This window comes from Schistocerca piceifrons, chromosome 1, assembly GCF_021461385.2.
Source record: "Schistocerca piceifrons isolate TAMUIC-IGC-003096 chromosome 1, iqSchPice1.1, whole genome shotgun sequence".
In the NCBI taxonomy this organism is placed as follows: Eukaryota; Metazoa; Arthropoda; class Insecta; order Orthoptera; family Acrididae; genus Schistocerca; species Schistocerca piceifrons.
Genome location: NC_060138.1, coordinates 748,819,017 through 748,833,678, shown reverse-complemented (window position 1 = coordinate 748,833,678; position 14,662 = coordinate 748,819,017). Strand labels below are relative to the sequence as shown.

General features: G+C 42.6%; 1 protein-coding gene and 1 pseudogene across 14 annotated transcripts in view; one reads left to right on the top strand and one right to left on the bottom strand.

Moving 5' to 3' along the window:
• The window catches only part of LOC124711896 (longitudinals lacking protein, isoforms H/M/V-like), a 474,926-nt gene that overhangs the window by 345,460 nt on the left and 114,804 nt on the right, over positions 1–14,662 (bottom strand). The gene's annotated exons all lie outside the window — the stretch shown is intronic.
• On the top strand, positions 7,260–7,377 carry LOC124722473 (annotated as a pseudogene).

Sequence of the window (14,662 nt, the reverse complement as noted above, 5' to 3'; positions counted from 1 at the left end):
TATCCATAATGTCCTAGCACATCACAACTCCTTTGCAACAATTGAGCACAGTGTGGAGCTTATTGTTGACAGGATGTTCTCCAAATAATTTAGCATTCAATAACTTGTTTACTTGATTAGCCAGCTGTGTCTTGCTCTGAAGCAAGCCATTATGGAGCCTATTGATAGATTTAAGGCACCACACCAGTCCCTACAGAGCTTTATAGATGTAGAATGATGACAGCTTTTCAAACAAACCTTCTATATGCTTTAAAACAATAAATAAATTATTAAGCACAGAACGTGGTCTGTTACTAAGATTGCTGCATTCAAAGGCGTCTCTGGCAGACTAGCCACATGAGGTCTCTTTGACGTTTGGATGTAGAAGAAACTGATTTAGGCTTCATGGAAGTGCCACAAGCAGCTAGGGAATTAAATGTCCACCCACACAGAGCACTGCTGCCTGGGTAAGCCTTATACAACTTAGGTGTTAAGGTTTCCCAGAGGTCGCCAGCTAACAAATGTTCTGCCTCAACGGGCACTTATCTCATCGATATGCAGCATACCGTGTTCTTTATAGAGGTTTTTACTATCCTCATGATCAGGCAGTCAAGCCAAGATACCTGTTCCCTGTGGCATACAACATTCGACTGCTGCATCAAACAGTCGTAACTGAGGCAAGAGGACTGGCAGTGCTTATCAGCTCAAGAACCCCAGGGTTACCAAGCCCGAACCCATAAAATGAATTCTGAACCCCTGAGGGCTTTACTGTGCAAGACCAGTACCAGAAAGCCTCACTTAGAGCATGCTACCTTGTGGTTGATGCAACATGAGCTATGAGCAATCTTGGGTTTGATCTTTCTAATGCCCTGGGGTTTACTGCCAGTATCTAACTGTCACACCTAGCTCATACCTGTGGGGTCTTTATTCCAAATATGAATCAGTTTTCTCACGCACCCCAACCAGTGTCACAGGATTTGAGGCACATGTCGCATTCTTCCCCTTGGCTATGCCCCCCTTCTTTACAGCACACAATGTTCAATGTTCCTTTTGTGCTGCAAGATAAGCGTCCGTGCAAGCTCCAATGCTTGCAGGATGAGGGCATGTTGACCCCAGTTCCAACAATCAGTGGAAAACGGAAGGGTCAGTTAAGGATTTTTGGAGACTTCAAAACCATGACTGACATCCAGTCCCTCACTGATGCCTACCCCATACCTAAAGTAGAAGGCATCATGGCACACCTTGCCAGCAGCAAGATCTTCACAAAACTTGATTAGTGAGGTATGTGATGCGTATCTCCAAACTCCTACTAGATGAGATGTCAGAAAACATTGTGGTCATAAAACATTCCATTTTAACTTTTCTGATATAATTGGCTCCTCTTTGGCATTGCAAGTGCAGCAGCTATCTTTCAACACTACTTAGAGCATCTTAGGTGAGAGGTGATGGGGACAGCCAACTACTTACATCAGATTGTTGTTAGTCATTAAAATGCTCATGATTTAGGCGCCTACCTCAAGTGCTTATTTGATGTTCTCCAGTGGGAAAAGTGTAACAAGGACAAATGCTGTTTTTTTTTATCAAAAGTAGAGGATATGTACACGTATGAAGTGTGTCAGGGATGCAGCTCACACCACATTACATCCAGGCCATCCAGCCCCCAACAATGCCAAAAAAATAAAATCCAGGCTTGGACAACTCAGCTAATATAGAAAATTCACTCCTCACACGGCAGACATCGCTCAACCATTTCACCAGCTGCTGCAGAAAAATGTTAAGTGGAAGTGGATTCCTGCATGAGACATGGCTTTCTGGGATCTCAAACAAGCTCTTCTTCGCTCAACATGTCTCACAGCCTATGACCTTTCCAAGTCCTTAATTGTGGCAGAAAAATGCGGCAGTCTATGGCTTGAAGTCCACATGGATGACCAAGAAGATGTGGTGGCCAGCTTCCCCTCAAATTTGTCAGTCATAACCCACTGATCTTTAGATGACCGAATTATCTGGGAATTAATTTGATTAACGGACTATGGTTGGCCATCAGACCACAAACAAATGGACCACCTGGAAGTTTCAGGGGGACAATGGCCACACCTGAGTGGTGATTCTACAAGCCCTCAGACAATGCATGCTTACTTTCCTCCACGAAGGTCACCTGGGAATAGTCCTGATCAAACTACTGGCTCACCAACATGTATATTAACATGTGGAACAATTGGGTCTACTGCCGGATGTTTGTGTCGCTCTGGCATAATATTTCGGCCACGTAACTCATTGCCTTCTTCAGGTGCTACCTGAGACTGCCGTGTTGGAGGATCTTGTCCAGTTTTTATGCCCAGAGGGTGCTGGGTGCTCTCTTTGCTGTCCGCGCCCACCTGGCGCTGCTTGTACTGTGTTGTCTCTTCCCCGGTGTTCCCTCGGACGTCCGTGCCCGACTTGGGCGCCATCTGTGGCAGCTCTCTGAGGCCTGTCCTGTGTCGGGCATTCCGTTCGCCATCCGTGCTCGCCAGGTGCTGCTCCTGAGGTTTTTACCACTCCCTTGTGCTCCCACGCACGTCCGCGCCCGGCTCGTCCACCATCTGTGGTCATGGCAGTTGTCTGGGGCCGGACCCGCATGTGGCGTTCTGTTCGTGGTCCGCGCCCGCTTGGCGCTGCTCCCGAGGTGTTGGCACTTCCCTGGTGCTCTGACGGACGTCCGCGCCTGCCTAGTCCACCATATGCAGTTGTGGCAGCTGTCTGAGGCCCGTCTCACGTCGGGGGCTCTGTTCGCGGTCCGCGCCCGCCTGGCGCTGCTTGTAAGATGTTGTTTCTTCCCCGGTGCTCCCTCGGACGTCCGCGCCCAACTTGGTCTCCATCTGTGGCAGCTCTCTGAGGCCTGTCCTTTGTTGGGTGCTCCATTCGCGGTCCGCGCCCGCCTGGCGCTGATCCTGCGGTGTTGGCACTTCCCTGGTGCTCCGACGGTCGTCCGTGCTCGGCTCGTCCATCATCTGCGATCGTGGCGACTGTCAGAGGCCCGTCCTGCGTCAGGAGTTGCGTTCGCGGTCCGCACCCGCCTGGCGATACTCCTGCAGTGTTACTACTTCTTGAGGAGTTTGTTGGTTCATTTCGTTGAGCCCTGATAAGCTCCAGAGCCGGACTCCACGCCGAGCTGAGCTGGTAACTGCTGTCTCGGTTTATTAGGTTGTCTGTGACCTTGATCTCGATGGCCTCCTTTATGACACTGTCCCAAAATCTTGGCGTCTGTGTCACAATTTTGGTGTTGTTATAGTCCATTGAGTGGCCGAGCTCCAGACAGTGCTCCGCTATGGCAGATTTTGTTGCCTGTCCGAGTCTGGTGTGCCTCTGGTGTTCTTTGCACCTGATGCCCACCGTCCTGGTTGTCTGGCCAATGTATGACTTTCCACAGTGGCACGGGATGTTGTAAATGCCTGGTTTACATAGCCCCAGGTCGTCCTTCATACTCCCTAGCATGGTCCCAATTTTGGAGGGTGGACAGAAGATACTCTTTATATCATATTTTGAAAGAATGATCTTTGCAGAAATAGGTCCAGCATATGGCAGGTATGCCACCTGCTTCGCCTCCTCTGGCTCCTCTTGTGTACCCTGTGGTTGACTGGTAGTACGAAGTGCCCTTTCGATGTCTGTGGAGAAGTATCCATTTCTGCTGAACACCAGCTGTAGATGTTCTATCTCTGTGGCCAGACTTTCCGTATCTGACAGAGCTCGAGCCCTGTGAACTAATGTTTTCAAGACTCCATTCTTCTGTGCCAGGTGGTGGCAGCTACTGGCTTGAAGGTATAAGTCAGTGTGGGTGTGCTTACGATACACACTGTGCCCCAAAGTGCCATCTGCCTTCCTCTTGACCAGGACATCCAGGAATGGGAGTTGTCCATCCTTCTCTAGCTCCACAGTAAATTTTATACTTGGGTGGTGTGAATTTAGATGTTCCAAAAAGTCATCTAGCTTCTCCCTACCATGGGGTCAAATGACAAAAGTGTCATCAACATACCTAAGAAAGCACTTGGGTTGGTAAGTGGCTGATGCAAGTGCCTCCTCTTCGTACCTTTCCATGAAAAGGTTGGCTACCACAGGCGATAAAGGGCTGCCCATTGCCACTCCTTCAGTTTGCTCATAAAATTGACCCCCATAAAGAAAATATGTTGAGGTCAGTACATGCTTGAACAGGTCGAGCAGGACACCATCGAACTTCTCTCCAATGATATTGAGTGAATCGGTGAGTGGCACTCGTGTGAAGAGCGACACCACATCGAAACTGACCATGATGTCAGAGTCCACGATGTGTAGCTGCCTTAGCCATTGTAGGAAGTCCTCCAAGTTCCGAATGTGGTGTGCACATTTGCCCACATATGGTGCCAATATCTTCTTCAGGTATTGTGCAGTGAGGTATGTCGCTGCGCCGATGTTACTGACAATAGGTCGAAGAGGGACCCCCTCCTTATGGACCTTGGGGAGTCCATAGAGTCTGGGTGGTACAGGTGCTTTGGGATAAAGCTTCTTGGTGACCCGTTCAGATAGACCTGTCTCCTTCAGCAACTTCCAGGTCTTCTTGTCCACCTTGTCAGTGGGGTCACCATCTAGTGATTTGTAAGCAGTGTCTTCCAGAAGTTGTTGCACCTTCCTATCATACTCCATCTTGTTTAAGGTGACCGTGGAGTTACCCTTATCAGCTGGCAGAACTACAATGCTGTCATCCTCCCTTAGCTGCCTGAGTGCCACCCTCTCCTGGCTCGAGATGTTGGATTTGGGGGGCTTCGTCCTGGTGAGTGCCCTGCAGGTCTCCCTGCGGATCTCTTCAGACACATTGGAAGGTAGCGTGTTGACGACTTGCTCAACTGAACTGATGAAGGCTGCAACAGGTATGATTCTGAGGCCCTTGCCGAGTGCTTTTGAGGTGGCCCGACACAGGACAGGCCACAGAGAGCTGCACAGATGGCGCCCAAGTCGGGCGCGGACGTCCGAGGGAACACCGGGGAAGAGACAGCACATTACAAGCAGCGCCAGGCGGGCGTGGACAGCAAAGAGAGCACCCAGCGCCCTCTGGGTATAAATACTGGACAAGATCCTCCAACACAGCAGTCTCAGGTAGTACTTGAAGAAGGCAACGAGTTACGTGGCCGAAATATTATGCCAGAGCGACACAAACATCCGGCAGTAGACCCGATTGTTCCACATGTCAAGACCTCGCCGGGAAAGCCTGAAGAGTTACAACATGTATATTGTTGCAGCATGCACCATCTGTCAGACTAAACAGGCAATTCCATCTCAGCTACATTTTTCCTGGGGGAGGGCACTTCATCACTATGGCCTCACCTCCACTTAAGCCTTTGCAGGCCCTCTCTTTGGATACCCCTCTTTAAATGTCGCTGATGGAGACAGTAGTTTCCCATATGTGTCTTGAAGGTCTTTGACATCTTTAATGAAAACAATCTAATCACAGGCTCACATTGTTTCCATAAAGAGGCTCTCAGAAACCATGTTGACTGATAATGGCCCAAGTTTAAATCTGCTGAATTTGCACTTTTTGTTCAGAAAATGCCATCACCTGAGTGACACAGAACTCTTCCATCCAGTGCCCAATGGTCTTCTAGAAAGGTTTATCTGCACAAGACACAAATGACCAAGCTACACCAGCAACATGCATTAGATGAGGTGCTCACATTGTTCTTAGCATCCTAATGTTCCTCCCCACAAAATGGATCTAGTCCAGTCAAAAAACTGCACAGCAGCTCTCACTGATCGCAACTCTCGATTATTCACCCAACTGTCCTTCGGCCCCCTCCCAGCAACTGAACCACCACCAATACTCCACCAACCCACCCTACAGGTTGTGGTCTGGGTACTCATCTTCTCCAAAGGCCACCAACAATGGACTCTGGTGATTGTAACACATTTTTTAGGTCAGGCAATGGTCAAAGTGTAAGTGCAACACTCACTTTCTGATTTTAATTTATATTTAGCATCACAATCAAACTATCATGCAGATTGTAAAACTGATAACCAAGTATACTGTTCTCAAACCTCCTAAAAAGCTTAGAGTAACTATCCATTTTGGCAACTCGAAAGAATTTACTCCAATAATTTATAAAGAAGATGAAACTGTCCACAACATCACACCACAATTGTCTCCTTATCAGCTAAAATAAAGGAGAAACCATGCATCTGGGTAACCAGCCTCTGGGAAACAGGCCAGTTAACCAGATGCATTCTCCTATCTTTCAGCTAATATACAGAAAAAAATGTGGTGTACAGAAAACTATATGGCAAAAGCTACAAGCATCAGAAGATCCTCTTGCCAGAGCAGAGTGCCGTGTACAAGTATCACTGGACTGGTCTCTATTCATGAACTAGGGAAATGGATTAAATGGATGGAATGAGTACAACATCGTCAATTAATTAGTTTCACTAGATGCAGCTTTTTCCCTGTCATTTCCATACACACTTCTTCTTAGTCACACATAGTGTTGTACTCCAACACTGAGGAGAAAGCATTAAACAAGACAGTACATTGAACTGAGGGGTTTTAGGACATGTTACCTTGGCTACCACATCCATCCCTAAATTGTCATGTGTCCAATAGCCAGCATACTGCCATTATTTCTGCATATTTTATTTGAAGACAGTAATGCCTTGGACAATCTGGACTAATTCATCTACTAATTTTAAGCACATTATTGCTTCATAAGTACTCATTACTTGGACTAGGGGTGAAGGTTCCAGAGAGTATTAACGTTGGTGTCACCAGATAGCACCACAAGTCAATGGAAAGTGTTCTTTACAAACATAATGTACACCAGTGAAAAATGGTCATACCAGAGCACAAAAAATGCAAATATGTTCCTGTTTATTTAAAAGACTCTGGCTGAAAAGAAGGATACCAGCTGCCTCATTCTACCTTCCCCAGCACCTTTAAAAATTTTCCCAAAATCTTTGATATGTGAACATATTCACTACATATCACCTTGAACTCCCACAACTGTGACTGTGATTGTGACTGTGACACACACACACACACACACACACACACACACACACACACACACACACACTAGTCCATCGCTGTAAGTTGCTCATACCCATCCACTCCCAGTTGCCCTTTCTCACTCACTCATTCAGCCCAAATCATTGTCATTATCTCTTTGCAACTCTGTCATTGTCTTCTGTGCCATAGCCACAAGCCCTTTGTTATATCCTACAGCTACAGTCTCCTCTCACTATCACTGTCTCCCTCTCTTACTGCTAATATTTCCTTCCTTCCTTCTTCCAACGGCCTTACTGCAATGGTAACACTGGTTCCCGTCAGATCAGCAAAGTTAAGCACTGTCGGGCTGGGCTAGCACCTGGATGGGTGACCATCTGGTCTACCGAGCGCTGTTGGCAAGCGAGTTGCACTTAAGCCCTTGTCAGGCAAACTGGGGAGCTGCTTAACTGAGAAGTAGCAGCTCCGGTCACATAAACTGACATGCGGCTAGGAGAGCGATGTGCTGACCACATGCCTGTCCATATCGGCATCCAGTGATGTCTGTGGGCTGAGGATGATAAGACAACTGGTCAGAACCGTTGGGCCTTCATGTCCTGTTTGGGTGGAGTTTAGTCTTTTTTTTCCCTTCCTTCCTATTGCTGCTGCCTCTTCTCACTGTCACTATCACTCTCTTCCTCATTTTCACTGTCATATACTCTGCCTCTTATTATCACTGGTTCTCACCCCCTTCCACTTTCTCTCACAATTTTGTCCTCCTCCTCTGGCACTGTCTCCACTCTTTTCCTAGCACTGTTCTGCCACTGTCAACTATGTCTCACTGTCACTGTCTCTTTCTCTCACACTGCCATTGTCTCCTTTGCTATCACTGCGCATTATCTTCCAGTGTTTATTACTTTTCTGTTTCTTTGCCACTGTCACTGTCTTCTTCACCCCCAAGATAAAAAAGGGCTAATATTTTGCACACTAAAATATTTGAGAAAATTTTTAAAGGTGGTGAGGAAGGTAGAACAGGGTGTATACGCAGACAAGGGAAAAAAAAAATCCAGATTTTTCCCGGATTTCCCGGTTAAAAATACACTTTCTCCCAGACGAAAACACACTTTTCCGTGTTATTAAGTGACAGTATATTTTCCCTTGGAACTGAAAAACTTATCAATCCTTTGAGTGGTTGTATTTTTATACATGCGCATAGAATTTACCGGCGTTTTGGAAAACAAAATCAGGGAAGAAAACTCCTTTTAGAAAGATTTTTGATGTGCAGCAACATGTACACTGCATATTTCGTGTAACAAAAGTATAAATTCAAATTCCACCAAAAACCACATGTTACTTTCCGAACCATTGTAATCGAGATTGCGATGAGCTTCTGTAAGCCAGTCATAGCTCATGTCACATGATCCCGCCAGCCGATGACAGTGGATATTGAGACCACAGGACACGTGATGTAGTCACCTAATAGCAACATCACTATTAAGTAGCGCGGATACACAAACAGGAAAAGTTGATGTTTTAAATTAATATACATAGTGTTGCTACAAGAAAAGCAAAGCTTTCACATATAATATTGGTCTCTAAGGTTAATGAACTGCAAGAGAAGCTGAGCTTTCACATATAATGTTATTTTTTGTGCGTTTTACACTTTAAGATATAACACATAAATGTGACAGTAAAAATTTTAGCTGAGTCTAGTGACTTGTCCTCAGAGTTTTACAAAAATAAATTAGCTACTGCAGAGGAGAAAGAGATTCCCATAGCACTACATCATTTTGCTCATAATAATGATGTGAATGTCTGATCTTCTGGGCTTGAAATATGTCTAAAATGGCTCGTCATCAAACTCTCTGTGATTTAAGTACCTAATTCATCATACATTCTCGCACATAGTTCAACTTGCGTGAAAGTAAATTTACTTTGAAAGTAACACTTTTCGAACCACCATTCACAATATTTTCCAGCGACCTGTAAGAAATAGGTTCGTTTCAGTAGCTGTCAGAGAGCGCTACGTAACAGGCGCCACCGCACTTTAGCAGCTGCTGTGACGCAGGAAGCCAGTATACTGGTACGTATAAAACATTAAAAGTTCTTACATTATGTCATAAAAGAAAAAAAAAAACACATCAGAGGATACTCCAAGAGCATCGGAATTCGTGAACCATACTAAAATGGCACATTTACAGTGCATACTTAAAGAGCACATTCGTATGTCCAGATTCCCAATGAAGTAGGCCTTGATCTTATATTAAGCTTTTCAGTGTGGGTTTCAGTATGTAAATTTTCTTGGAGTACCAATACTGTATTAACTCATTTTTGATTCTTTATTATGGCATAATGCCATATGTGCTAGAAGATGAAAACATACACTTGAAATGCAGCGAGTTGTTGAAATTAGCCAATAGTGTGGAACTAAACACTTTGTTTCAAACACATTGACTGCCTCAGCATAAAAGATTAATAAAAACCAAATTTCTTTAGAAAACAGACAAAAAGAACTTCATTGTTCTACAGGCGATTAATGCATGGCTGTCAGAAAAGTGGAAATAAAATAAAATCTGAAACTAATAACGTATATTAGCCTTCTGTAATTATGTGAATGTATTTTAATTCACTTGATAACTCCCGGCCACAGAAGTCCATTTTGTTTTCATTTGATGTGAAAGCAGTAAATGAAGAGGAAACAGCAAAATCACTACATGTAAACACGGGTCACGTTGAGATTACACACTTCCCCACTATAACTCAGACTGCTCGGTGCATCAGCCTCGGATCTACGATATTTCTGAACCGGGGCAATACTAAGATAGTATTGCCCTGGTAACCCAAACAAACACATAATCAGACAGCGATTGGCATTCACTCGTTCGGCTTTACTCCATTCAGCTTGTAGAGCCCGGTCCCCTTTTGCCTGCAGGAAAGTTTATTTCTAGATGCGACGAGGATTCCCCTGACAGAGACATCACATAACACTATGCACGCATTCAAAAGTCAACTTACGATTTATTTATTTATTTTTTTTTTTACCATGGGACGAAACTGCTGATGTCATTGGACCCTAGGCTTACACACTAGTTAATCTAACTTAAACTAACTTACGCTAAAGACAACACTTACACCCATGCCCGAGGGAGGATTCGAACCTCTGATGAGGAGAGCCGCGCGAACCGTGACAAGTCGCCTCAGGCTGCATGGCTACCCCGCGCAGCTGATGATTCATTCAGAAATCAAGCTGCAGTGTGTGTTCAAAAACGAACAGGGATGCACATCAAAATCATATGAGTAATCGATGGACCGAAGTGCGCTGGGTGCTAGGCGCTTTGTGAGACCAAGGTTTTTTCTCATCAAGAATATGAATTTGGCGCCCCCCCTCCCTCCCTCATAGATTCGGACTCGCTCTCCATGCGTGACTCTGGCAGCTTGGGCGCAGCAGTAAAAATTTTCCAGGTTGCATCTAGCTGCTTGCTGGGACTGCTTACACAGTCAACAGCCACATTTCTGTAGCCAGAAAAGGGAGAAGGTACTATTCATATGCCACTCAACTGTGCGTGCACATGAGCCCACTCATAACTGCTAAAACGAATCTAATGTGAACAGTTGTGACGTCACGCTCACAGGAGGCAATTTCTTGTTATGAAGTATTGCATTGTCTTCCTAAAGCCTTTGACACATTTTGCTGTTGGAAACACTTGTATGAACACTGTGTTTTGTTGTTGTATATGGCACATTTCCTTTGCAATTTATGTTTTATATTTTCGTTTCTTTTTCCTCGTTCACGCTTTATTGTTGCAGTATTATTCTGCAGTAGCGAGATACAGTGATATCCTTTGTTAGTGTATCAATTCTTACCAGTCAAAATTTAAAAAAATTAACTGAAAACTAAAACAACAAAAAATTCCCAGATTTCTAAAAAATTCCCGGGTTTTTCCCAGATATCCTGGTTGTCCCGGGTCGTATACACCCTGTAGAATGAGGAAGATGGTACCGTTCTTTTCACTAAGAGTCTTTTAAATAATCAGGAACATATTCACATTTTTGCTGGTTCCCTTTCTTTCTCTACTGCAGCACGGTGTGTAACTCATATGAAAAGAAATGTGTCAGTGAGTAAAATTTGGATAGTTTACTTATGTGAAACTGAAATGTTGCAAAACTAATTTTACACCTCAGACCAGATTTTATGTGCAAAAAGTTTTGCATGTGCTTCAGTACTATAACCTGCAGGTCCCAGCTGATAACAGAGACACTTTACAGTGTATTTCTCCATGCTACCTTACTCCAGAAACTACATTTCTGCCCACACCAGATTTTACAAGGGTATTTTAGATGTACAAGTAGGTTAACTTTGAGCCTCTGTATCTCAGAATCAGATAAAGATATGAAGAACTTTTCAAAGTTGTTAGAGGTCAGGATCTTAAGAATAAACTGTAAAAATTAGAGCCATCTGTTGTGCGTAGTTGTCTTGGAACCTGCAGCTGGGTTTTGGTAACAAAAAAAACAAGTTTTTTTGACTATTTCTCGATAACAGATAAAGATTTTTGAAAATGAGGAGATGGCTCTTCTAGATAAATGCCTAGAGACTATACTGTTAAAGTTTGAGCAGTTTGCTGCAATTATTTATTATTTAGATTTTGCTCATACCAGATTTTTGTGTGTTCAAGTAAGGTATCTTGGAAATGGTTGTTAGAGATTGGAATCTTAGGAATATATCACAAATATTTCAGCCATTTGCTGTGCATAGTCGTCTTGGAATCCTCGGTTGGGTTTTGGTCTGCTGGTGATGGCGAGTGAGAAAAATACTTTTCGTGGGTTTTCCTGAAGAACTGCCCATGAACTAATGGTACCTTCATAAGTCCCACCAAGACAACCATGGACCACATCAAATGCAAAAAGAGCCAACTGATTTGCTCCATTTGCCTAAGCTGTAGGAAGCGTGAAATATTTGTACTTTGACTCAGTACTGTGGGATAGTGACACTAAGATGATCATTCTGTAGAGTATACAAATGGTCCCTATCCCACGGGCTATCTAAAATAATTGATCCTACCTTTTTATCAGCAACAGAGCCAATGTATGCTATCATCCACAAGAGGTCTAGAGTGTCAGGAGAAAAATGAAGAGGGAGCTTATAAAGCGATAGCATCATCAATGACCTGGAATGCAATCACGGACTCAGTATTGGGACATGAAAAGAAATTGTTCTACATGAAACTTGAAAATTCTCATAGAAAAAGAGTTGTTTTTGTTCCTGTGGCTATAAATCTGATCCATTTAGAAGTGCGGCCCTTAAAAGTAAATAAATGTTTGTTAGAATGAAGTTTGTGTGTAATAAAAAACAATTTCTTCGATTTGAGTGAGTGTGTGGCAGGGAGAAAGAAGTGTCCAGTAGTGACCATATGAGATACGGATTTGAGTGATGTGGCACCAGTAGTAAGTAAATGTTGCTTCACTATAGACCCGTATTCTATATCCCACTGACTATTACACAATTGTGATCATCAGTCTTTCCCTATGCATTTTCATAAAGGTGTTTCATGATCCAGGATTTGCAGCCAGTTTCTCTTCCCTTCAGCACTTGTTTCCCAACTTCAGCCTCATGAAGAAATTTTAAAATGTTTTCAAACTGACACATTCAAATGAATTACTTTTTAGGTGTAGGTGTGTGTGTGTGTGTGTGTGTGTGTGTGTGTGTGTGTGTGTGTGTCCATTAACAATGTATATTGTTATTCAGAATGTATACTCTAAAATTACATGTGACCATATTCTTTATGAAATTAGTATGAATTTGTTTATAACTGAAGATACTTCTATAATTAATGCATTATATAACATAAATATTTAAGTTTCAGCTTAAGGAAAGATGAATGATTCATAATTTTAAGTCGCCATATTCTATCGTCAACAGCTCCATGGACTTTCTGTTAGTTCCACTGTCCTTGCTATTATATGTGGTCTTTGTTGATGAAGGCTACAGTCATCTTTAACAAATATTGCTGTATCTAAATTCATTGTACACGTGCTTCAGGTATGCTTCAGTGATGAATCTGCACTCACTGTGATAGAAGAAAGCAGCCAGTATGTTCATCACAGACCTGGAGAACAATTCAAAGCTGAGTGTGTGCAGCAATGTACGAAGCATCCTACTTCCGTTATGGTCTGGAGTGTGATATCTGTGGAGTGTGATATCTGTGAAAAATCCTAGCAGATTACACACTGTTGAAGGGTCAATGAGGCATGAACAATACAAAGAAATCCTTGAAAAGAAACTTTTCCCCCAAATAAATGAGTGGTTTCCTAATAAAGATGTCATTTTTATGCATGATGGGGCAGTGTGCTGCAAAGTCAAAAGTGTTTCCAAGTACTTGGAAGAAAGGCAACTGAAAGTGTTGCACTGGCCAGGGAATAGCCCTGATATGAACCCAATTGAAAATTTATGGGCTATTATGAAAGAGAGGATAAGGAAATTTACAATTACCACCAAACAAGATCTCATGGAGAAACTAGAGGAAATCTGGTACCATGACAATGATATTAAAAGGCATGTGAAAAAATAAAGTATTGAATGTACAAATATAATCTGCATGTTGATGTCAATGTGTAATAAATGCCAAGTTTTGGAAAAAAATGTTTTTAGTCTAATAATTTAAACATGTCTGTGGTTTGACAACTCCCACACAATGGATATATTTTAGACTCTGTAGCTACAAACAAGTGTGACATTACTGACAACGTCAGTACTGAGACAGGGATTAGGATTACAATGTCATCATACTGATGACAGTGACAGAATTTAATAAATCCATCATGAGAGCTAGACGAGTTTTTATGCTGCAAAGATCAGAAAGCAGTAGTTAGTATCCTACTTCAACAATGAATGGACATAATTTAGTTCCAATATAATGGACATATCGATGGTGTTGAACATCAATCTCGAGGAAAAAAAATTCAGTTTTACAGAAAAGTGAAAAAACATTATTATTATCCTGATTCTAACAAATGTAAAATTATCATCGTTATAATACATTTCAATAATAAAATATTCTATGAAAAACTATTTGAAAATAAATTTCAAGCCATGTGTTAAATAAAAATTGACATAGATTATTGTTGTATGAACAATCTGGCATACGAGGTTCAACACCATTATGGGAAAAGTTTTAACTGATTTTAAATTACACACTGGTGAAGTTTGTGCCAAGTAAGTGGACTTAGGATGGAAAAGATCCACCACGTTTAAATATCAAAATTCTCAAAATTCTGAGGAAGCAGAGATGGTCACTATCTTTGGTTTTTAAAAAAAATAAAAAATTAAAAAAAAAAATTAAAAAAAAAAAAACAGAAACACCAACAAGCAAAAGTTAATATTACTTTGGGTGTCCATAAAAAGCTCAATGCACAAAGCATTCAACTTCCACTGTCATACCTTAGTGAAAGATCTTGTTGAACAAACCAGAAAAATCTGGTCCTGAAATCACTAAGCAGCTCAAAGGCTTACATCCAGTCACTCATCGACCATTCTGATGTGGCAATAGAAGCAGCAAAACGAAAACATGAGTTTCAAATTTCATGCTTAAAAAATCATTTAGACAGGAGATTGTACAGACATACCATTATCTGACCATCACACAAACTCCTGTATGAAGGATACACAAAGCCATCCCAGTTGTTGAGAAGAAACTCCAAATGTTGAAAGTC